The 22,199-nt window shown below is 41.9% G+C and overlaps 1 long non-coding RNA gene across 5 annotated transcripts in view; it reads right to left on the bottom strand.

Annotated features, from left to right (window-relative positions):
• The window catches only part of LOC140636987 (uncharacterized), a 47,199-nt gene that overhangs the window by 3,938 nt on the left and 21,062 nt on the right, over nucleotides 1–22,199 (bottom strand). For 4 of the 5 annotated variants that reach the window (XR_012034229.1, XR_012034227.1, XR_012034228.1 and 1 more), the window contains one exon: nucleotides 10,532–10,613. This is a non-coding gene — a long non-coding RNA (uncharacterized lncRNA). Of the gene's footprint in view, nucleotides 1–10,490; nucleotides 10,614–22,199 lie in introns of all 5 variants that reach the window. The other variant, XR_012034230.1, reaches the window with a different exon arrangement.

Here is a 22,199-nt window from a genome sequence, read left to right as displayed (position 1 = left end):
TTAAGTATTCTGTGTTTTCCCCCAATAAAAATGACATACAAAAACATTCTTATGGCATTACTTATAGTAGTCAAAATTTTACTTTATTTTTATTTTATTTTATTTATGATAGGCACACAGTGAGAGAGAGAGAGAGGCAGAGACACAGGCAGAGGGAGAAGCAGGCTCCATGCACCAGGAGCCCGACGTGGGATTCGATCCCGGGTCTCCAGGATTGCGCCCTGGGCCAAAGGCAGGCGCTAAACCGCTGCGCCACCCAGGGATCCCAAAATTTTACTTTATAATGAACACATGATAGTATATTCATATTCATACCATGGAATACCATATAGCAATGCAAAAAATAGACTACAGCTGTATGCAATAACTATACAGCTGTATGCATAACTTTTTGAATTTCACAGATAGAAGAAGCCAGACACACAAAATCCACAAACTGTATGATTTTATTTATGCTGGGTTCTTTGAAGCAGGCAAAATTAATTATGATGTTTGAAATTCAATGGTTACATGAGGGGGGCTTCTGGAATCCTGGGAATGTTCTATTTCTTGACTAAGATGTGTTCACTTTGTGACAATTCATCAAGCTATACTCTTAAGATTTTTTGTTCTGTATGTTAGATTTCAATTTTAAGTTTTTTTTTTTTTTTAATTTTTTTTTAAATTTTTTATTTATTTATGATAGTTACAGAGAGAGAGAGAGGCAGAGACACAGGCAGAGGGAGAAGCAGGCTCCATGCACCGGGAGCCCGATGTGGGATTCGATCCCATGTCTCCAGGATCGCGCCCTGGGCCAAAGGCAGGCGCCAAACCGCTGCGCCACCCAGGGATCCCCAATTTTAAAAGTTTTTAAAAAGGAGGAGGAAGAGGAGATGAAGACCCTACTTTCATAAACTTAAAATTACAACTGTGGTAAATACAATGAACAAAAGGCACAGGATGGTTTGAGAACATATAGTAAGGAGATCTAACCTGGGAATAGAGGCTAAGGAGGGCTTCCAAAACAAGTGATGTTGGAGTTGAGTTCTGAAGGTGAGTAGGAGGCAGAAGTACAGAGTAAAGCCTTCTAGGCAGAAGGAACCCTTTATCTAGTGTTTCCCAATTTTTACGTTTTTCATTGTCTTTGACTCTGTCCACTCCAGCCACCTATCTACCTAGTCTCCACCTATTCTTACTCAGGACTGAAAGGAATAATTTCTTGACATACTTGTAATCCATTCCTGACCTAAGGTTGGGAAACAATTTTGCAAGTTATACAAATTATAGAGGTTTTTTGTTCTTGAATTATTTGAGAGTAAATTGCTATTTGTTGCCTCACTGCTCCTGGGTACTTCAGTAGGTTTTTCCTAAAATCAGGACATAACTCCAGTAAATACAAATAACATTGATATATAACTACCACTTAATTCTCAGATTCTCTTCAAGACTCTCCAGTTGTCCTAAAAAAATTCAGATCATAATCATATACTGCATTTCATTTTTTTTATCTTTTTAGTCCCATTCATTAGGAACAGTTCATTCTTTGCTTGACATTCATGACTTGGTATTTTAAAGGACTATAAGCCAGTTATTTCATGTGCCTCAATTTGGCTCTGTTGGGATTTCCTAATGGTTGGATTCAGGTTACACATCTTTGGTAGGAATAATATAGAAGGGATGATATGTTCCTCTCATTGAATCCTATCAGGTGGTGCAAGACTTCAAACATTCTTTCCCAGTGCTGAAAAGGTGTACTTTCATCACTTGATGAAGGTGATATCTGCCAGGCTTATCTACTGTGAAGTGTCTTTTTTCTTTAGGAATTTGTAAGTATTTTGTGGAGAAGTATCTGAAACTGTAAATGTCCTGTTCATCATATAATCCACTCATTCTTTTATCCAACTATAGACTAGTGGTTTCTGATTATATTCAATGAACAGTAATCTGTTCCTATCATTGTTTATTTTGATCCTCAAATTGTCCCCAGTTTTGCCAGTGAGAGCCCATTCTGTGTTTTTTTTTTTTAATTTTTATTTGTTTATGATAGTCACACACAGAGAGAGAGGCAGAGACACGGGCAGAGGGAGAAGCAGGCTCCGTGCACTGGGAGCCCGACGTGGGATTCGATCCCGGGTCTCCAGGATCGTGCCCTGGGCCAAAGGCAGGCGCCAAACCGCTGCGCCACCCAGGGATCCCCATTCTGTGTTCTTTTGACACATTTCCATTATTCTTTGAGTACTTCCTTCTTTTTGGGCATGACAAAATATTCAGCTTATCTTGTACTTTCCTTCTTTCCAGTGGTGGAGTCAGACATTCCTGTAAGAAGTCTTGGCTCCTTTCAGTGAGAAGTAATACTTAGAATCCAAGATCTGTGTAGTAGGTGTGTTCATTGTTATTGGGGTATCACCATATCCTGGCCTTCTCAGTGCACAGAACTAGAAAATGTATGTATGTATATACACACATATATACATATCTATATTTACATATCTATCTATATCTATATCTATCTATCTATTTATCTATCTATCTATCTATCTATCTATCTATCTATCTATCATCTCCTTCTTGAATAACATGAGTTCACAAAGGTATCACTAATTATGGTATAACTCCACAGGGCTCAATCTAGTTTCTTCCCTTTCCATATTCATTACTTTCTTATGTGACACTGACAAACTTGGATCCTCAACAACTTTACTTATCGATCAGTCTCTCTGTATGTAACTGGTCTCCCTCTGCCATCACCATTCCTTCCCCTGTGCAGATACCCTTCTCATTTCACTTGGACTCTGACACCCTGTTCCAGGCTGATGCACAATATCCCCCAATGTGAACACTCTCCTATGACATCCCACACAGGGCCACCACATCAAATAGAAGCTCTCCTTTCCCTCAGGGGCTCTAATGCCAATCCCAGGCTACCCTTGCCTGGACAACCTCCTTACCTTGCTGCACATGACAAGCCCAATGATTCCTTTTTTTTTTTTTTTTTAAGATTTATTTATTTTATTTGAGAGAGAGAAAGAGAGAGAGAACATGAGTAGGGAGAGGGGGAGAGGGAGAAAATCTTCAAGCAGACTCCCTGCCGAGCAGGGAGCCTGATATGGGGCCCGGTCCCAGGACCCTGAAATCACAACCTGAGCCAAAACCAAGAGTTGGATGCTTAACCAACTAAGCCACCAGGTGCCCCAACCCAATGATTCTTTGTCCAAGTAAGTGTGGAAGATGTTGCTAGTTCCTACCTAATATTCACATCTTCTTTATGGGTTGAATTGTGTGCCCCAGAAAAAGATGTTAGAGTCCTCACCCCAAGTACCTCAGAATGTAATCTTACTCAGAGATAGGAAGGCCCTAAATTCCACTAGATTGTTCACTTTGAAATGGTTATTTTAAAAAATAATAATAAAATAAAAAATAAAATTAAATGGTTATTTTTTTATTATGTGAATGTTACCTCAATTTAAAAAGAAAAAAGACAATAAAGGAACTAAGAAGGCAAATATTCAAGAACAAAGGAAATAAGAGGAATAATGAGAACAACAGGAGATGTTAACAAAATTTAGGAAGATAGAAAGTAAATGGTGATGGGTAACTGACTCAGCAAAACAGAAAACAGGCATGCAAAGAGGTGTCCCAAAAGAGACCAGATGATTCATAAACAGAAATCTGATTATCTTAGAGACCCCAGGTACCTCCAACACTGGGATTGGAGGTGGTACTGAAATAGTAGAATTGGGTTTTAAGTTGGTATGAGGAGTAGTTGGATCCCTTGGCCTCTTCCCCCCCATGTAGCCAGATGATTGCCCCCTTCCTTCCCCAACAGATGGGAGGTTATTTCTAGAGCAGTCTCCATAGCAGAGCATGGTGATGAGATTTCATACTGAAAAACAGGACAACAGTCTGGCAAGACCTTCCAATCCTTTTTTTAACCTGTTTCCAGAATGCAGGCAGGCAAGCCTATATTCCTAGCCAGGAGACTGAAGGACTCTCCCTTAAAGAAACTGAATCACCCCCAGAAAAAAGGTGTATACACACCAACATTTGAGGAACTCTGCAATGAAGCCCACTTACCCACAAGCCCAAGCCATGCACCTAGAGCTACTCAGCTTCTTAGTGTCTCTCTCTTAAATACAAGTTACAGCCAAGGATTACCAGCTGAGAACCACCTGTAACCTGAACATCAGAAATTTTTAACAATTTCTGAGGGGAGTATCTAGCTGGTTCAGTTGGAAGAATGTGTGACACTTGATCTTGGTGTCATGAGTTTAGGCCGCATGTTGAGTGTCGAGATTACTTCAATAAATAAATATTTAAAAAGAAAAAAAGAAAGGAAAAAGAAACTCTGAGGGACAAAGAACAGAGAGCCAAAGGAAAATTAAAACTAAATGAGATAATATCCTCAAAAAGACATGAGATGGTATTGTGACCATGAGACAAGAGAAATGACTATAAAACAAAATCAGAAAAGGGTATTTGGAAATTAAAACTATAATGACCAATGGAGTGCCTGGGTGGCTCAGTCAGTTGAGCACCTGACTCTTGGTTTTGGCTCAGGTCATAGTCTCAGGATCATGAGTGAGACTGAGCCCCACATCCAGCTCCATCTTCAGTGGAGAGTCTGCTTGAAGATTCTTTCCCTCTGTCTTTCCCCCCTACTTGTGCAAGCTCTCTTTCTCTGTCCCTCTAAAAATTAAATAAAATAAATATTTCCCAAAAAACTGTAAGGGGAAAAATAACAATTTACATTAAAGAGTGGAGTTTAAGGACAAGGAAACCCTCCAGAATGTGGAACAAATGCGAAAGAGATGGACATTGGGGAAAAATAAAACTTTAAAAGATTAGATGATCAGTTCAGGAAATCTTACGTCTGACTAATAAAAACTCTAGAGAGATCAGAGATAAGAGAGGGGAAGAAATTATCAAAGAAATAAAATAATACATAAAAATTCCCAGAACCAAAGGATGAGTCTCCAAATTGGAAGTCTCTCTGAGTGCCCAATACATACAATGAATGAAAAAGACCCATTGTAAGATGGCTGGAAGTTTCAGAACACTGACAATAAAAAGAATATCCTACAATCTTCCAGAGACAAAAGGAGGCCATGTACAGAGGATTTGGGATAGAGTGGTATTGGCTTCTCAGTAGGTACAATGCAGTAAAAATACTGAGTGAAAAATGATTTTCAACTTAGACTTGATACCCAGCTAAACTATCTGTGGTAGCTTTGCAAAGATGGCCCTCAATGAACTACACTTCTTAATAATTATAGCCTTGTGTGGTCCCTTCCAACTCTGAATGCAGGTTAGTCTATGATTCATGTTAACCAATAGAGTTCGGTGGAGATGACACTGGGCCAGTTCTGTTCCTGGCCTTTAAAAAACTGGTGGGGTGCCTGGGTGGCTCACTCAGTTAAGCATCTGCCTTTGGCTCAGGTTATGATCCTGAGATCCTGGGACTGAGCCCCACATTGGGCTCCCTGTTCAGCGGGGAGCCTGCTTCTCCTTCTTCCTCTACCTGCCACTCCCCCTGCTTGTGCTCTCTCTGTGTGTCAAATAAATGAGTAAAATCTTAAAAAAAAGAACTGGTAGTTTCCATTTCCTCCTTTTTGGAAAGCTTTTGCATTGAGGAGCCTAAGGTGCTATGTAGGAAGTCCAGCACTCTGCTGGAGAGGCCACAGGGCATGGTCTCTGAGCCTACAGAGAGAACAAGAGACAGAGAAAAGAGACAGATTCTAAGGAATTGGCTCATATAGTTCTGGAGATTCAGAAGTCCCAAGATCTGTAGTCAGCAAGCTGGAGATCTAGGACCACCAACAGTATGATTCTAGTTTAAAAGCCAGCAGGCCAATGTTTCAGCTGAGTCTGAAGGCAGAAAAAAACTGATGTCCTAGCCCAAACAATCAGGCAGTAGTTTCCTCTTACTTGCAGGAGGGTCAGCCTTTTTTGTTCTATTCAGGCCTTCAACTGATTAGATAAGCCCCGCTCACATTAGGGAGTGCAGTCTGTTTTACTCTGTCTACTGATTCAAATGTGATCTCATCCAAAAATACTCTGACAGACATGGCGATAATAATTTTTGACCAAATATCTGGGCACCACAGGGCCCAATCAACTTGATACATAAAATTAGTCATCACAAAGACTTTGTCATTAGTCAAAATTTACCTGTCAGATGCTCTCTTCCCTTAGAATGAGTTATTCCCAAGGGCAGTCCATAGCCTAGTTTATCAGGCCCTTGCCACTGGTTCATCAGACACATGGCTAGAATGAATCCAACCTAGACATAGGTTGGATCTCTGTTAGATTTTTAGTTGTGTGAGCTAAGTTCTGAGGAATTATTAATTATACCTCAACTTTCTTGTTCTCAAAGAACTTATGGTGAAGTTGGGACCAAGAAAATGTAGCTTGAGAAATGAAATTATAATATTCTTCACACAGTGTGCCATAATTTGTTGAGGTCTTCACAGTGATTCATCCTTCTCTGAAAACTGCCTCCCCCCAAAGAGATATGTTATTTCCAACCATATTTGTGTGCTATGGTCAGAGCTGATTGAAACATAGATAGATACCCAATTCTAGTTGAGCCAATCACTTAGTCTCTCCTAGGAGTTTTATCAGTGAGAGACACCAATGAAAAACTATTATAAGCTGAGTCACATCAGTGACAATTGTCTAAATAACTCCAGCTGCTTATATTCCAGAAGTTACTTCAGCTCTTTTTCTTTTCAAGATCTAGTTATTGGGCACCTGGGTGGCCTAGTTGGTTAGGTGTCTGCCTTTGGCTAGGGTTGTGATCCCAGGGTCCTGGGATCAAGTCTCAAATCAGGGTCCCTGCTCAGTGGGGAGCCTGCTTCTCCCTCTCCCTCTGCCTGCTGCTCCCCCTGCTTGTGCTCCGTTTCTCTGTCAATAAGTAAACTCTAAAAAAATAAAAATAAAAAAGATCTAGTTATTAAAAATTTAGTTGGTAGGGGTGTCTGGCAGGCTAGGTTGGTAAAGCATGAGACTCTTGATCTGAGAGTCATGAGTTCAAGCCTCACATTGGGCTTGGAGCCTATTTAAAATAAAAATAATAATAATTTAGGGCACCTGAGTGGCTCAGTTGATTAAGCATCTATCTTTGGCTCAGGTCGTGATCCCAGGTCCTAGGATTGAGTCCTACATTGGGCTCCTTCTCCACAGGGAGCCTGCTTCTCCCTCTACCTTTCTTTCTCTCTGTCTCTCATGAATAAATAAATAAAACATTTAAAAATAATAATAATTTTTAAAATTTAGTTGGATTTCATGAGATAACTCTGGAATTAATCCTGGATAACTCTTTCCCAACACCACTAAGCAATTTTCCAATTCTCAGTGAACACCAACTGGATATCCTACAAACTTAACTCCATTCTGACATGTCCACCTAGGGTCAGATCCCATGGGCTAAGTGCTCTGTCCCACAAGACTGTCCCTAGTTCAGATGCCATTCACAAGTCCAGGTTGTCACCTGTGCTTCTGACTGGCTATAAATGAGGGGGTCCTATAACCTTCTCCTCAGATTCGATAATTTATTAGAATGGCTCACAAAGCTGGGGGGAACACTTCCTTACATTTACCAGCTTATTATAAAGGATATTATAAGTTGTACAGATGAACAGCCAGATGAAGGGGTACACAAGAGCAAGGTCTAGAGGGGTCCTGAGCACAAGAGGTTCTATCTTCATGGCACTGAGGTGTGCCACCCTTCTAGCATGCAGATGTACTTAACCAACACAGAAGCTAATCTCCTAATTAAAGAGTTTATAGAATTTAATCATCAGGCCTTCTCCTTTCCCTTCCCAGAGGTCAGTGGTGGGGCTGAAAGTTCCAACTTTCTAATCACTTGGTCTTTCTCATGACCAGCCCCACTTTAAGTCTATCTAGGGTCCTACCCTACGTCACCTTATGAATAACCAGACACTCGTATCAGGAAATTCCAGGAGTTTTAGGGACTTTGTGCTAGAAAAGGCCAAATATATTTCATACCACACACAATAACCTAATAACCTTCTGTATTAGTCAGGGTTCTCCAGAGGAACAGAACCAACAGGATGTGGATATATATAGAGGTTTATTTTAAGGAATTGGCTCATGCAGTTGTGATGGCTTGGCAAGTCCGAAGTCTGCAGGGTAGGCCAGCAGCTGGAGACTGAGGGAAGAGCTGCACTTCAAGTCTGAAGGCCGTCTGCTGGCAGAAGTCCTTCTTGTTTGGTGATGCCACTTTGTTCTACTAAGCCCTTCAGATGATTGCATGAGGCCACATTATGTAAGTAATCTGCTTTACTCAAAATCCACCAATTTAAGTGTTAATCTCATCCAAAAAACACCTGCACAAAGACATCCAGAATAATGTTTGTCTAAATATCTGGGCACCATGGCTGAGCCAGGCTGACACAGCAAATCAACCATTACACCATCTAATTGATTTCATTTTTAGTTTAAACAAGCTCAAATCCACGCTGTTACTTGTAAAAAGAAAAAAAATTAAGTATCCCTGAATTGTTTAAAATTCTAATAATAATAGATGCCAAGAACATTATTAGGTTTTTGTCTACAGTGATGAGAAAGACATGGTCCCTATCTTTGAAAAGCTCATAGGGTTTAGAGGGTATTTTTTTGTTTTTGTTTTTTTCTGTGGCTGTTCAAGATACTGTAGTTGGGGCACAGGGGTACAAGAACACCTGGCTCCTGGGGTTCCAAACACACCAGGTTTGGCCACTCAACTGCTGACAAAATCCAAAGGGAGAGAGAGACGAGTGGTGGTAAAACAAGAAAGGAATGTATTTTGGTGAAGCCACCAACAGGGAGACCATGGACTAGCATCTCAAAGACTGTCACCAAAGTGCTAACAATATTTCCAGGTTTATATAAGGAAAACGAGGGGGGAAAGTCAGTCGGTACATGCAGGTGGGCAGGAAAGAGCAGGTCGATCACTGTCAGAGTCAACTGCACAGGGTTTCCCTGGCTCAGGGCAGTCCTTATTGCTTGGGGGGTAGTTTCCATTCTCATCAGGGGTTGCTTTGCTTGCAGGGTCTTTTGCCTGACTTAAGAGAGATAAGCTGGAAAGAAGAACTTAATCAATTAGAAAGTACAGACTGATGTCACCATAGGGGTAGTTGCAGCCCTCTTTGAATACAATAAAAAAAAGATAAATCATGAGGCAGTGAATCATTAAGTCCAATTGTTACAATTGTTTGTAATTTGTTTGTAAGTTTTGCATATAGAGACCTTCTTAAGGACTGGGGTGGTCAAAGGTTATACTCCTTTATCCTGAGAAAAGATTATATTGCAACGTTCTTGGCGATTCTCAGAGTCCCCAGAGACAATCTCACTGGACTTTTAGAAGGGAACAGGCAAAGATGCATTTGGAAAGGCAGCTTGACATCAGCCTGGTGAGAACCTTGCATCTCAGAGTAAGGACTCTAGTGTATTCCCTGTGAGTAGTGGGGAAGCCTTTGGAGGTTTCTGCATGACAAAATAAGGTGATCTTATTCTTTCTGTGTTTTAGGAATAAGAAATTGATAGGTGTGAAGAGATAAGGGGAGGGATAAGACAGGCTGGGAGGCTGTGTCAATAAGGCTTTTTAGGTATAAGCAAGAAGTCTCAACTCTGGCTAACTCAAACAGAAAATAAAATGATTGAAACTAAATTGTGGGGGCACCTGGGTGGCTCAGTGGTTGAGCGTCTGCCTTTGGCTCAAGTCATGATCCCAGGTCTAGTCTAGTCCTACTTTGGGTTCCATGGGTTCCATGCAGGGAGCCTGCTTCTCCCTCTGCCTGTGTCTCTGCCTCTCTCTCCATGTCTCTCATGAATAAATAAATAAAATCTTAAAAAAAGGAAAGAAAGAAGAAAGAAAAGAAAAGAAAAGAAAAGAAAAGAAAAGAAAGAAAGAAAGAAAGAAAGAAAGAAAGAAAGAAAGAAAGAAAGAAAGAAAAAGAAAATTGTGCAGTTCACAGTATTGATGAGAAACAGGGACTTCTGGGTGGCCCAGTTGATTAAGCATCTGCCTTCAGCTCCAGATCAAGTCCCAGGGTCCTGGGATGATATGATCCTTAATCCTCGCATCAGGCTCACTGCTCATCAGGGAGCCTGCTTCTCCCTCTCCCTCTGCCTGCTGCTCCCCTTGCTTGTGCTCTCTGTCAAATAAATAAAATCTTTAAAAAGAAATGTAGAGAACAAGTCTCAGAAAATCCCTCCTGCTATTATCCACATACATTCTTCTCCTTTAGCCTTCCAAAAAGTAATTCTAACACACTGTAGATACATCTTTCTTTAAGATTTTATTTATTTCTTTGAGACATAGAAAGAGAGAAAGCACACACGCAGGTGGAGGGGCAGAGGGACAAGCAGACTCCCCACTGAGCAGCGAGCATGACACAGGTCTCAGTCCCAGGACCCCAAGATCATGACCTAAGACAAAGTCAGAAGCTTTAACTGACTGAGCCACCCAGGTGCCCCTAAATATCCCTTATACACATGAAATCACTTACTGCCTCCTCCCAAAAAGACAACCTCAGGTTTCAACACTCACTGCATCCAGCTGTAAGTCCAGTGTCTGTTGATGCCCACTTCTCTCCTAGTTCTGCCCAGGCTTATCCTGATATTTCTGTAGACTGTAGAGAGCAAAATGGAGTCTCATGTCAAGCAAGGGCCTGTGTCAAGCAATGACGCAAGCAGTTAAAGATACCCCAGCTAGGAGATACTGCCCAGACCAACATCACCTCACAACCCCAGAACTGATAATGTGCAGAACCAGAGGAGGGCTGCCCGGACCTGCAACTGATTCAATCCCTTTAAAAAGGGAAGGATTTTGGCAGCAAACTGTCAGACTCTTCAGACATGACCCTTCTATGTCTGACCACTTAAAAAAGGCAACTGCTGCCAAAGCCAAAGCCTCTGCCAGATTGATCCCCAAACATAACAGAGACCCTTCACTGCTTGAGCATTAGAAGCAGTTAAGTGCCAGGAGCTGACCTGGACCAGACTGAGGCCTATCTCAACTGTGCACTCACAGACTGACTTTGCATTTGGTTCATTCACTTTTTTTTTTAAGACTTTTTAAAATTTTATTAATTCATGAGAGACACAGAGAGAGAGAGGCAGAGACACAGGCAGAGAGAGAAGCAGGCTCCATGCAGGGAGCCCAATGTGGGACTCAATACTGTGACTCCAGGATCACACCCTGAGCCAAAGGCAGACGCCCAACCGCTGAGCCACCCAGGCATTCCAGTTCATTCACTTTCTATACTCTTCTGTTATCTTGTTTGTTGTATGGCTTGTCTTCTGTCCTGCTTTGTGTGCTGTGTAAGAAGCCAAGTTTAATCACATGGTGAATTTTCATTGAGTTTGAAATCCTGAACTAGCTTTATAGTTTTTTTTTTTAAGATTTTATTTATTTATTCATGAGAGACACACACAGAGAGAAAGAGAGAGAGAGAGAGAGAGAGAGAGAGAGAGAAGCAGAGACACAGGCAGAGGGAGAAGTAGGCTCCACGCAGGGATCCCAGGCTGTGATCCCAGGACCCCAGGATCATGCCCTGGGCCGAAGACAGGGGCTAAACCACTGAGCCACCCAGGGATCCCCTATAGTTCTGATTTAACTTTGCTTTATGATTGAATAAAGCTAACATTGTGGAAAGCCACAACTTATGTGTGCGCCTTCATACTGTGCTCATGACAAGACTAACTTGTAAAGTCATCAATCACCAATTATGGCATTTATGTTTTTCAAAAGGTGGGAAAAGGGGATCCCTGGGTGGCTCAGCAGTTTAGCGCCTGCCTTCAGCCCAGGGTGTGATCCTGGGGTCCTGGGATCGAGTCCCGTGTCAGGCTCCCTGCATGAAAGCCTGCTTCTCCCTCTGCCTGTGTCTCTACCTCTCTCGCTCACTCGCTCTGTGTCTCTCATGAATAAATAAATAAAATCTTAAAAAAAAAAAAAGGTGGGAAAAGAGGTTCACTTGGCTGGCTCAGTTGGAAGAGCATGCAACTCTTGATCTCAGGGTCATGAGTTCAAGCCCCAGGTTGGGTGTAAAGATTGCCTAAATAAATAATAAACTTTTTTAAAGGTGAGAAAGGAATTAAAAGAGAAGTTAGTTTAGATAGATGAATATACTTAGGAAAAATTAAGGAAGGAAATATGGGTGGAGACTATAGTTCTCATTTCCACAACTAATGGCAGAAGACTGTAGGAATTTATGACCTCTGCCCTCTCTAGTTGGTCCATGTTCTCTATGCCTTTGGGCAGAACTTCAGCTTTCCCCAGTGTGTCCCAAATTTCATTTCTGAAGGATCCAAGCCCTTGGTGGTCCTGCTTATACAAGAAATTGAAGGAGTCTTTCATAAATGTCTAGTACTGGACATGCTATATAAGGATGTACCCCTGGGGGCCCTCCAGGTCCCATCTATATGCTCCTTGAACCATCATGTATTTACAAACTTATTTATTCTTGCAAATTGGGATTAATGATTCCAATCAATGCTGTTAATTTTATTTTTCCCTGTTGACCCATTGCAGTGAGGAGCCCAAAGTGGCCAAGTGGCAATCTGACCCTCTCTATTGTGCCAACTGGTCAAACTTTTCCCTAGCAGAGTTCAGAGTTGATGATGTGGTAGGTAGAATAACAGTCCCCAAAGATGGCCATATCTTAATACCTAAAACTTGTGAATATGTTACGTTGCATGGCAAAAGTATTAAGGATCCAGCTGGCATTAAGATTGTTATTTAGTTGACCTTGAGATGGAGGGGAGTATCCTGGATTATCCAGTGGGCCCAATGTAATCACAAGTAATCACAGGTGGGCCCAATGTAATCACATTTTACCTTATAAATGACAGAGGGAGGCAGAAGACTCAATGTCAATGATGAAGCATGAAAAAGAATTGACCAAAAAAAAAAAAAAAAAAGAGTTGACCAACCATTGCCGGCTTTGAAAATGGAAGAGAGTCACTTCCATAATTTGGCTACTATAAATAATGCTGCTATAAACATAAGGGTGCACGTATCCCTTTGTTTTTTTTTTTTAAGATCTTATTTATTTATTCATGATAGTCACACAGAGAGAGACAGAGAGGCAGAGACACAGGCAGAAGGAGAAGCAGGCTCCATGCACCGGGAGCCCGATGTGGGATTCGATCCCGGGTCTCCAGGATCACACCCTGGGCCAAAGGCAGGCACCAAACCGCTGCGCCACCCAGGGATCCCAACGTATCCCTTTGAATTAGTGTTTTTGCACTTTGGGGGTAAATAGCCAGTAGTGAAATTGCTGGATCGTAGGGTAGTTCTATTTTTAACTTTTATTTATTTATTTGAGAGAGAGAGCATGAGCATGGAGAGGGGCAGAGGGAGTGGGAGAAGCAGACTCCCTGCTGAGCAAGGAGGCTGACACAGGCCTCCATCCCATAATCCTGAGATTATGATCTGAGCCAAAGGCAGACACTTAACCAACTGAGATACACAGGCACACCTATTTTTAACTTTTTTTTTAAAGATTTTATTTATTTATTCATGACACACACACACACACAAACACACACAACACACACACACAGAAGCAGAGACACAGGCAGAGGGAAAAGCAGGCTCCATGCAGGGAGCCTGATGTGGGACTTGATCCCTGGTCTCCAGGATCACTCCGTGGGCTGAAGGTGGTACTAAACCACTGAGCCACCTGGGCTGCCCTATTTTTAACTTTTTGAGGAACCTCCACACGTTTTCCACAGTGGCTATCAGTTTGCATTCCTACCAACAGTGTAAGAAGGTTCCTTTTTCTCTACATCCTTGTCAATACTTACTGTTTCTTGTGTTTTTAATTTTAGCCATTCTGAAAGGTTTGAGGTAATACCTCATTGTAGTTTTGCTTTGCATTTCCCTGATGATGAGTGATGTTGAGCATCTTTTCATGTTTCTATTGGCCATCTGTATGTCTTCTGAAATGTTTGTTCATGTCTTCTGCTCATTTTTAAATTGGATTATTTGTTTTTTGGGTGTTGTATATGTTCTTTATATATTTTGGATATTAACCTGTTATTGGACATGTCATTTGCAAATATCTTCCCCCATTCAGTAGGTTGCCTTTTAGTCTTGTTGTTTCCTTTGCTGTACAGAAGGTTTTATTTTGATATAGTCCCAATAGTTTATTTTTGTTTTTATTTCTCTTTTGCTATTTGTGGAGTTTTCTTGTTTTTTGTTTTTAAAGATTTTATTTATTTATTCATGAGAGACACAGAGAGAAGGGCAGAGAGACATAGGCAGAGGGAGAAGCAGGTTCCCTGTGGGAAGCCCGATGTGGGATTCGATCCCAGGACCTGAGCCAAAGGCAGATGCTCTACCACTGAACCACCCAGTGCCCCTCTATTGCCATTTGCAATGACATGGATGGAGCTAGAGAGTGTAATGCTAAGTGAAATAAGACAAAGAAGGATAGAGCAACCTGGGTGGCTCAGCGGTTTAGTGCCGCCTTCAGCCCAGGGCATGATTCTGGAGACCTGGGATCAAGTCCCACATCAGGCTCCCTGCATGGAGCCTGCTTCTCCCTCTGCCTGTGTCTCTGCTCCTCTCTCTCTCTGTCTCTCATGAATGAATGAATGAATAAATAAATAAATAAATAAATAAATAAATAAATAAAATCTTTAAAAAAAGACAAAGAAAGATAAATACCATATGATTTCACTCATGTGGAATTTAAAAAACAAAACAAGCAAAGAAAAGAGAGAGAGAGAGACCAAGAATCAGACTCCTAACTATAGAGAACAAACTGATGGTTACCAGGGGGGAGGTATGAGTGGAGGGATGAGAGAAATAGGTGATGGGGATTAAGGAGTGCACTTGCTGTGATAAGCACAGGGTGATGTATAGAAGTGTTGAATCATTATATTGTACACCTGAAACCAATATAACACTGCATGTTAACTATATTGGAATTAAAATAAAAACCTAATAAAGAGAAAAAAAAAAAGAAAATGGAAGGGAGCCATGAGCCAAGGAATGTGAGCAGTCTCTAGAAGTTGGAAAAGGCAAGGAGACAGGTTTGCCCCTAAAACCTCCAAAAGTCATACAGCCATAACGACATTTGATTTTAGTTCAGTGAGAACCATTTCAGACTTCTGACCTTCAGAACTGTAATACCATAAATGTGTTGGTTTGAGCCACTAAATTTGTGGTGATTTCTTACAGATACAAGTGTCACTGTAAGAGGCACCACTTGTGAATTCTGGGTATGAAAAAAGTAGCTCAAAAAAAAAAAAAAAAAGAAAGAAAGAAAAAGAAAAAAGAAAAAAGTAGCTCCATTACAGTTGATCCTGGTCCAGAGTGTGTGGCACATTCTATAGCATACCACTCTAATATTATGAGATGTTGTCTTCTTTTATTTAGGATTTTTAAATTTATTTATTCATTAGAGACACACAGAGAGAGGCAGAGACACAGGCAGAAGGAGAAGCAGGGAGCCCGATGTGGGACTTGATCCCAGGACTCTGGAATCACGCCCGGAGACAAAGGTAGACGCTCAACTGCTGAGCCACCCAGGCTGCCCTAGATGTTGTCTTCTGATTGGCCAAATAACTAAGACTTATTTTCAATAAGGTCTATATTATAAGGCCAGCTAAAATAGACAATAAGACAAAGGAGTACCATGGGGTTAAATTGTATATCCCAACTGCCCTACTTCCTTCACTGTGAATTCCCTTGGTCAAAAGCAGTGATATGTGGAATGTCATCTTGATACATACATAAGGCATTCCATAACTTCCCGGATGGTGGTGCTGGCAGAGTATGGTAGGCAGGGAAAATATATAGAAATCCAAAATAAGTTTCTTCTATAGTGAAGACATATTAGTTCTCCCTCCTTAAGGGAAGGGGTCCAAGTTGGAACTAGCTAGGTCTGTCTTAGTAAGAGAAAGTCCATATTGTTGAGCCCTTGCATAACCCCATCAATCACCCCATGACCACTTTGTTCATAAGCTCATAGAGAGCTCTAGGCTAACTAGAGTAAAGGCTGGACACCATTTACAGAACAGGTCATGTTGTCTACTTGTTTAGATTGTTTAGAACCAGGCCTCTTCTATACCTAGGACACCAATATTCTCACTATAATAGATTGGTTGGCTCAACACACATGGTCTGGAAAGCTAAAGCTGAGTCTTAGATCCTGTTGCAGTTAGGGTTCCAGATGTGATGAAGAATCTGTTGATTTTGCAATTACATGAGACTTGAATTTAAAACTGACTGACTGGGACACCTGGGTGGCTCAGTGGTTGAACATCTGCCTTCAGCTCAGGGTGTGATCCCAGGATCCCAGGGTGGAGTCCTGCATTGGGCTCCTCGCCTGCTTCTCCCTCTGCCTATGTCTCTGCCTCTGTCTGGGTGTCTCTCATGAATAAATAAATAAAATCTTAAAAACAAACCTGACTTAACCGAGTTAAGTACAGAGGAGGAGAGTGTGAATCTCTACTACTTTGCTGGGGTATGAGTATCTACTTTGCTGCTGTGGATCATGGCAGAAAAACCAGCTCTGTGGTTACTAGTTCATTAATTTGATAGTTTCCTGTGGTGGCAGCTATAGCTTACCCAACCATAGAAGAATTGGTGAGAGTCTAGGGGCAGGAAGTTGGTCTTACAAGCCCCATGTAAAATTTATTCCTCTAACCCTTTCAACTATTGTATAAGCCACCTAATCCCTAATAGCACACCCTTTTCCCCTTCAACTACAGTGATATCTGCAATCTGCAACTGAAGCCTGACAGAGTCTCACATTTGGGACCCTTCTGAGTGTCTCATCTATGTTCTTCCTCTCAGACTTCCTTTTAATATTACTTCTAATTCCCCATCTAGCCAAGCCATTAGCCTCTGTCCAAGAATCAGTGCAGATTTTTGCCTCTGGCTTTCTCTCCTTTTGGGAAAACTACATAGATGGATTTCTTGAAGTCCTGCCTACACCCAACATCCTCAATTTGGGGCCATAAGAGTGCAGCAGTCCATTTATTTCTAATGCCAACATATCAGGTAAAGTAGCTATAGACTAATAGAGATGTCTTTCCATCACAGTCAACTGCTAACAGGACACATCTAATCAGGTCACAGTAATGGAAGCAGTAACGCAGTAGAAGTAGGGGTACGGGTACTGTGAGCCACTTGGGTCGTCGGGATCTGCTCAAGCATCACCTTATGTAGATCATTTCTATTTGATGATACCCAGCTTCATATTTAGGAGGACTACAGGGCTCGTGATGAGCAGCTTGAGTTCCATGGCAATTCTGTGTCCACCGCCCAACAGCAAGCCAAGAGCTGATTTTCTGGGGTTTTTTGTTTGTTTGTTTGTTTGTTTTTAATTTTTATTTATTTATGATAGTCACACAGAGAGAGAAAGAGAGAGGCAGAGACACAGGCAGAGGGAGAAGCAGGCTCCATGCACCGGGAGCCTGACGTGGGATTTGATCCCGGGTCTCCAGGATCGCGCCCTGGGCCAAAGGCAGGCACTAAACCCCTGCGCTGATAAACCAAGAGCTGATTTTCAAAGAGAGAATATTTACTTGTCAAAGGTCACAGTCAAGGGCCTCTGTTATCATTCTCCTGTCAGAACTTGCCACAGGTTCCATATAGTGCCTCTGCCACAAACACTGCATATCAAAGGGATCAAAAGGACTAAGTTGCACTGTAGACTAGACCAGCTGCAGAGACTTCTCTTCCTCTGAGTCCCACTCAAATGTGGCTTCATTTCAGGTGACCAGGTAAGGAGATCAGAGTAGTACACCTAAGTATGGTAAACACTGTCTCTTAGGTCACCTGAGTATTGTCTCTCTGTTTTTTCATTTAGTGGTACATAGCACATATAAGGCAATTTGTCCTTCATTTTGGAGGGGACAGCTGTATGCAAAATCACAAAATGCCTCAATGAAGTGAAAGCCTTTCATACTTTGGTCTCCCAGGCCTTTGGTATACATGTGTTTCCTAAAGCATATAAGGCACGTGCCGTTTTATTTTATTTTACTCATTTATTAATTCTCCTGCCTGGGACGCCTGGGTGGCTTAGCGGTTGAGCGTCTGCTTTCGGCTCAGGGTATGATGCTGGGGTCCAGGATCGAGTCCCACATTGGGCTTCTTGCGGAGAGTCTGCTTCTCCCTCTGCTTATGTCTCTGCCTCTCTTGCTGTGTTGTTCATGAATAAATAAATAAAATCTTAAAAAAAAAAAAAGAAATCTCCTACCTACTTTTCCATCGAATTATCCTTATCTTTTTTTTTAAAGATTTTATTTATTTATTCATGAACGACACAGCAAGAGAGGCGGAGACATAAGCAGAGGGAGAAGTAGGCTCCCTACAGGGAGCCTGATGCGAGACTTGATCCCAGGACCCCAGGATCATGACCTGAGCCAAAGGCAGACGTTCCACCACTGAGATACCCAGGTGCCCTGCCTTTCTTTTTCTTATCAATTATTTTTAAAGATTTATTTTAGGGAGGGAGAGGGAAAGAGGGGCAGAGGAGGGGCAGAAGGAGATGATGAGGGAATCCTCAAACAGATTGCCTGTTGAGCTCAGAGCCCCAAGTAGGGCTTGATCCCAGGACCCTGAGATCATGACCTAAGCCAAAATGAAGAGCTGGCCATCCAACTGACTTAGCCACCCAGGCACCCCTTTTTCTTATTGTAGAGAGCAAAATGGAGTCTCTCATGTCAAGCAGGAGCTTATGTCAAGCAATGTTAAAGGTACCCCATCTAGGAGATACTGCCCAGACCAACAACATCACCTCACAACCCCAGAACTGATAATGTGCAGAACCAGAGGAGGGTTGCCCGGACCTGCAACTGATTCAATCCCTTTAAAAAGGGAAGGATTTTGGCAGCAAACTGTCAGACTCTTCAGACATGACCCTTCTATGTCTGACCACTTAAAAAAGGCAACTGCTGCCAAAGCCAAAGCCTCTGCCAGATTGATCCCCAAACATAACAGAGACCCTTCACTGCTTGAGCATTAGAAGCAGTTAAGTGCCAGGAGCTGACCTGGACCAGACTGAGGCACCCACAGACTGACTTTGCTTTTGGTTCATTCACTTCCTATACTCTTCTGTTATCTTTTTTTTTTTTTTTTTTTTTTTTAATTTATGATAGGCACACAGTGAGAGAGAGAGGCAGAGACATAGGCAGAGGGAGAAGCAGGCTCCATGCACCAGGAGCCCAACGTGGGATTCGATCCTGGGTCTCCAGGATCGCGCCCTGGGCCAAAGGCAGGCGCCAAACCGCTGCGCCACCCAGGGATCCCCCTTTTTTTTTTTTTTTTTCACTCTTCTGTTATCTTGTTTGTTGTATGGCTTGTCTTCTGTCCTGCTTTGTGTGCTGTGTAAGAAGCCAAGTTTAATCACATGGTGAATTTTCGTTGAGTTTGGAATCCTGAATCTGCTTTATAGTTCTTTTTTATTTCTTTTTTTAATTTTTATTTATTTATGATAGTCACACACACACACACACAGAGAGAGAGAGAGAGAGAGAGGCAGAGACACAGGCAGAGGGAGAAGCAGGCTCCATGCACCGGGAGCCCGACGTGGGATTCGATCCCGGGTCTCCAGGATCGCGCCCTGGGCCAAAGGCAGGCGCCAAACGGCTGCGCCACCCAGGGATCCCCTGCTTTATAGTTCTGACTTAACTTTGCTTTATGAGGAACACTTGGGTAGCTTAGTCGATTAAGCATCTGCTTTTGGCACTGGTCATGATCTCTGGGTCCTGGGATCTAGCTTTTCCCTCTCCCTGTGCTCCTCTGCCTTGCCTGTGCACTCTCTCTTTCATTCTCTGTTAAATAAACAAACAAACAAATAAAATATTTTTTAAAAAATTCTTTGAATCAGGGAAGAAGGGGGAAGTCTCTGTAAGGCAAAGAACTTGTGTTTTGAGGTGGGTGGGTAACCTGCATATCTTTTCACCTCCCTCCTTTGCCAAGTGTAGAAGTGTAGACATAGAAATGTGCCCTAGCTAGGCAAAGAGAGCATAAAACAGCCTCCGAAATTTCCTGAGACCCCACTGTGTTTCAGAGGAATCATGTTTCTGCTTGAACCCCGGGTGGTTCAAGGACATAGGTAAGACTCAGAGAGATCCTTAGAGTCAACGGGAGCCAATAAGAGACAATGATCAGTGGAGGTACCACTGAGTCATGACTAAACTAAGAGATTAAACCAACACTTCACTGCATGCAGACAAGGGTAGTAGCCAACAAGGTTGCCAGCGATCAGAAGCCAGATAAGGAAAACTTCAGAACCAGAGGCGCCAGAGACTCTGTGAGAGCATATGTAAGACTCTCTCTCCCCATTTAGAGGAGGCCACACAGCCATTTCACCCTCCAGGAGACATATCAGAAAGAAGAGGAGGAGACAATCTCAAGACTTTAAGGACACCTGGGTGACTCAGTGGTTGAGTGCCTGCCTTCAGATCAGGTCGTAAACCCGGGGTCCTAGGATCGAGTCCCACATTGGGCTCCCTGCAGGGAGCCTGCTTCTCCCTCTGCCTATGTTTCTGCCTCCCTCTGTGTCTCTCATGAAAAAATAAATAAAATCTTAAAAAAAAAAAAAAAGACTTTAGAATTTACCTGAAGGAGCTGCTTTGCCACAAACAGTCTGTTGAAACCAGAAGACATGGCAATCCTATTAATTGGCAAGTTTAAGGTACCAACCCACTAGTGGTATTGGAGTTGTTAAGATTTAATCAGTTACAGGAAATGAATTATGTTTTCTTGGCACATGTGATTGTGTAATTTTGTAACCAAGTACTATTTTAAGTGTAAATGATTTGAATGCTTTCCTGCCTCTGGAGGGCGCTTCTTTCACAATTATTCTCATTCTTTGGTATTAATTTAAATGAAACCAGACTCAATCTTTTTGTAAAAATAAAAACCTAGCACAGTTAGGGGTTTTTATGTTTTGCATTATGCCAATCATCTTCTTCTTATCTGAGGAGACAGTATTTATACTTAGAGTATTTGCTGCGTTTAGGAACATAAAAATACCGAATAGCACAATATTATTGGGGCAATAAACCCAACGCATGATCAAGTAAGAAAACTAATTAGAATTATAAGTTTATTTTGCGGGATCCCTGGGCGGCGCAGTGGTTTGGCGCCTGCCTTTGGCCCAGGGCGCGATCCTGGAGACCCGGGATCGAATCCCACATCGGGCTCCCGGTGCATGGAGCCTGCTTCTCCCTCTGCCTGTGTCTCTGCCTCTTTCTCTCTCTCTCTCTCTCTCTCTCTCTCTCTGTGACTATCATAAATAAATAAAAATTTAAAAATTAAAAAAATAGAATTATAAGTTTATTTTGCAAGTAATTTTCCAGGACAAAAGTCTTATATGATCCCTTTCTTCAAATTATACTTCCAAGGATATATTTAAGTTAAGAGAGAACTTAGCAAGTTGATAATAGATATAAGTAGTCATCAAGTCTCCAATCGGCACAAATAGAAATGGTAAACAAGACTGACATTTTTACAAAGGTTCCCAGTTTAATTCCTTGTCAAATGGGATTCTTTGAACTAGTTTGGTAATGCAGAATCCTATTGCTCCCTCTGTTGCAATAAGGAAGAGGCGACGTCACAATTTCTTTCACAGATACATTTGTTAAAAATTTTGAGACTTGCTTTTGAAGGCCAGGATCTGGAATTTCATTAGCATTGAAAGCAAAATTCAGTCCTTTAAATCTTGATTTAAAGGACTGAAGAAACAGATGGGAAGACTTTCTTTCTTTCTTTTTTTTTTTTTTTTTTTTTAATTTTTTTTTATTTATTTATGATAGTCACAGAGAGAGAGAGAAGCAGAGACACAGGCAGGGGGAGAAGCAGGCTCCATGCACCGGGAGCCCGACGTGGGATTCGATCCCGGGTCTCCAGGATCGCGCCCTGGGCCAAAGGCAGGTGCCAAACCGCTGCGCCACCCAGGGATCCCTCTTTCTTTCTTCTTTCTTTCTTTCTTTCTTTCTTTCTTTCTTTCTTTCTTTCTTTCTTCTTTCTTTCTTTCTTTCTTCTTTCTTTCTTTCTTTCTTTCTCTCTCTCTCTTTCTTTCTTTCTCTCTCTCTCTCTCTCTCTCCTTCCTTCCTTCCTTCCTTCTTTCTTTCCTTCTTTCTTTTTCTTTCTTTTTCTTTCTTTTCTTCTTCTTTCTTCTTTCTTCTTCTTCTTCGATTTTATTTATTCATGAGAGACACGGAAAGAGGGGCAGAGACATAGGCAGAGG

Source organism: Canis lupus, chromosome 7, assembly GCF_048164855.1.
Source record: "Canis lupus baileyi chromosome 7, mCanLup2.hap1, whole genome shotgun sequence".
NCBI classification, from domain to species: Eukaryota; Metazoa; Chordata; class Mammalia; order Carnivora; family Canidae; genus Canis; species Canis lupus.
This window is presented reverse-complemented; position numbering and strand designations above follow the sequence as displayed.